Here is a 3072-nt window from a genome sequence, read left to right on the forward strand (position 1 = left end):
GTGTTCTCAAGGGCCTCAAAAAGCAATAGCAATAAGTGATTGTCTGGCATAGAATGATCTAAGACAAACATAAGAACTGAGCACAGTACTTCTGCCAAAACAGACACCAAGGGGGATGAGATAGTAAAACTCAATATAAAAAATAATGCTAGTGACCAAAAAAACCTAAGCCACCTCTCTTGTAAATTAGCTATGCTCATATACAGTATAGCTAACACGAAGTCACACATTGGTTAATGAATTACTGCTTTGAAACTTGAATTATCAGATATCATAAACCTGGTCACAGCAAATTCAAAAGTGTTAAATGTTTTGGTGTTAATAGTCTTCTTGCAAAAGTAGAGTTAATTTTACTCTAAGCAGAGTCACATTCTTTTAATGTAACTCTGAGGTGTAAAATGATAGTAGTTAAAATCGAGTGTTAAAAATGAGTGTTTCTCTGTCAAATCTGGAGGTGTTACAATGGAAACATTAACTCTTGACCTCTTAACTCTGAACTCCTACAGGGGCTATGACACCAATAGAGTAAATTCACAGACTCCGCCCCCAGCACGGCTCCAATCGAAGCTGAAGTGAAGCCGTTTCAGAACATTTTGCTCTACATATTTGAGTTGTTTGCCATGCTTGGTAAGTCATTTTTTCAAAGATTGTTTCAATTATTATTATGAGCTTTTACTTCTGTGGCTCTTTGGAGTTGAGACAAAGCTGTGTGAAAGGCATTAGCCATGTTGCTCGGTGATAGCATAATATTCTGTTTTAGCTAGCTGAAAGGTATTGTTTGCGGGCAAATACCACAGCCTTGAAAAAAAGGCTTGCATGTGAATTTTCAGTCAAACCTTTGGTCAAATACATCTAAAACAATGTCTAGAATGTGAAATGTTGGTATAATGGTGCTACTTGAAGCCTGAAAACGATCGCCCATAAAAAATAAAAAATAAAAACGAGCAGTAGCAGACATCCTGACTGGGTTCTACGTTAGCATAGATCCCTCCAGAGTTTTGTGCACACGGTTTAGGTAAAAATTAAAAAGGTTGAGGTTTTACATTTAGTTCAGTATTACCTGCTGCCTGTGTCCTTGTCTTTTGGGAAAATACTCTACACAAGTAATGACTCAAAGAGGATTCCTTTTTTTTTTTACTGTGCTGCAATTGTTTACTGGATTATTTGTGCCATTAATTAGTGTCAACTAATTTTTATTCAATCTCCGCACAGGATATGCTTGTGAAGATGGAATATGGGGGAGAGCAGAAGTGCGTTGAAGTTCCACAAAGGGATGAATGAAGGACATGCATATTGTATTGAAGAAATAAGTGATGAGAATGCTGTTATTTGCATTTACCATGTCAGACCTTTTGATAAACAAAGTTCTAATGAAAGTGAGAACATGTATACTGTTAAATCTTTCAGAAAATGTTTTGAAATTGTGGTTTTTGCAATGGTTTTTCAAAAACCATTGCATCTTTTTAGTAAATGTTTATTTCCAAAAGAAATTTCTAGAAGTTCAGAACAGTAAAATTCCCGCTTTTTAGAATGAATTAGAAGATAACTCTTACGTAGTTAAACTAAAATACTCTTTGAGAGTTAATATATAAACTCTTAACACCAAGTGTTAAATTATCAACTCCAGACAGATTTGGTGTTTAACACTAAATCAGAGTTAACGTACCAACTCTCCAAAAAGAGTTAAATTAACACTCTCTGGTGTGGACCCATATAGACACTTTAATAGTGTTGAAATCAAATCCGACAGTGTTAATTTGGACATGCTGGATTTGCTGTGCTGGTATGAAAAGTAAGGAAATTTGTGTTTGGTCAAATATTTTTTTGTTGTAAAATTGCTTATGAGCAATAAATCTTATTTAAAAGCCTGTTTATTTCCCCATAACTGGTGCCATACTCGTAAGGAAAATACATTTGTGGGTTGAGCAGTAGAGTCGAGCTGCCAAACTTACCAAATCTTCTCTGCCAATCCCAAACAGCTTATTCTGACTGAGTCTTGTTCCGTGTCATTTATTGGACTAGGTGACTGAAGTCTGAGGAAATGAGACATATTGGCAATTATCAACTTTTTCACTTAACAAACAGGGGGCTCAGTAACATGTGAAAGAACCATACACAGCCACAACAGGCTGGCACGTCACCTTTTAGAATAAATTTGCATTAGGTTAACGAACAGGCGACAATAATTTTTTTCAAAAGAACCGTATGATCTCTCACTAATGAATGCATTCACTACAGAGGTGAGGTCATGTAGTCATAACTGACTGCATGACTACACCTCACCATCAACCTGCCATGACAGGATGAAGAATCTTCTCCAAATGTTTCCTACTCAGACCTCATCTGAGAAAAAATGTAACTTGAATCAGCCAACAATGCAGTACAGTGAAGTTCTGTAATGAACAGTATATTGTGTACAAAGCATTTTCTCCATTAATTTCAACGGCCATGTTTATGTGACTCCTGAAATTGTTTCAAAACAATGAAAACAGTATAATTTATTTATCTCCAAGCTTAATGTTAGTTATTTTAGAGATCAGATTACAACTCAAGTCTCCTATCAGGTATATACTTGAGTGAGAAAAACATCTTTATAAAAGTAGAAGGAACATGAAAGTACTCATTAACTCATTAACAAAGGCGAGGTAGGCGCGGAGGGCTACGGGCTAAGCTAAAGCTAACACCACACCGGCTGCCTTTACCCAGTATTTTTCTCGCCAATGTCCGTTCTCTGGCAAACAAAATGGATGAGATACGGCTCTCCATCACTAACAACAGACGGATTATGGACTCAAATGTCATGTTTTTCACCGAAACATGGCTGAACAACAGCTGCCCGGACAATGCTATCGAGTTAGCAGGACGCCACACACACCGAGCCGACAGGCTAGCAGATGACTCCGGCAAGACCAGAGGTGGAGGTTTGTGCATTTATATTAACAATGCTTGGTGCATGAACTCCACTACTACTGAGAGTCACTGCTCACCTAATGCGGAGTTTTTAATGGTCAAATGCAGACCTTATTATCTCCCCGGAGAATTCACTTCGATCATACTCACTGCCGTGTATAT

General features: G+C 37.3%; 1 long non-coding RNA gene across 1 annotated transcript; it reads left to right on the forward strand.

Moving 5' to 3' along the window:
• Positions 1–485: 485 nt before the first annotated feature.
• Positions 486–1868, forward strand: LOC145432420 (uncharacterized). Its single transcript, XR_013912708.1, has 2 exons — positions 486–627; positions 1213–1868. It is a non-coding gene; the product is annotated as an uncharacterized LOC145432420 (long non-coding RNA).
• Positions 1869–3072: the final 1204 nt, after the last annotated feature.

This window comes from Astatotilapia calliptera, chromosome 12, assembly GCF_964374335.1.
Source record: "Astatotilapia calliptera chromosome 12, fAstCal68.1, whole genome shotgun sequence".
In the NCBI taxonomy this organism is placed as follows: domain Eukaryota; kingdom Metazoa; phylum Chordata; class Actinopteri; order Cichliformes; family Cichlidae; genus Astatotilapia; species Astatotilapia calliptera.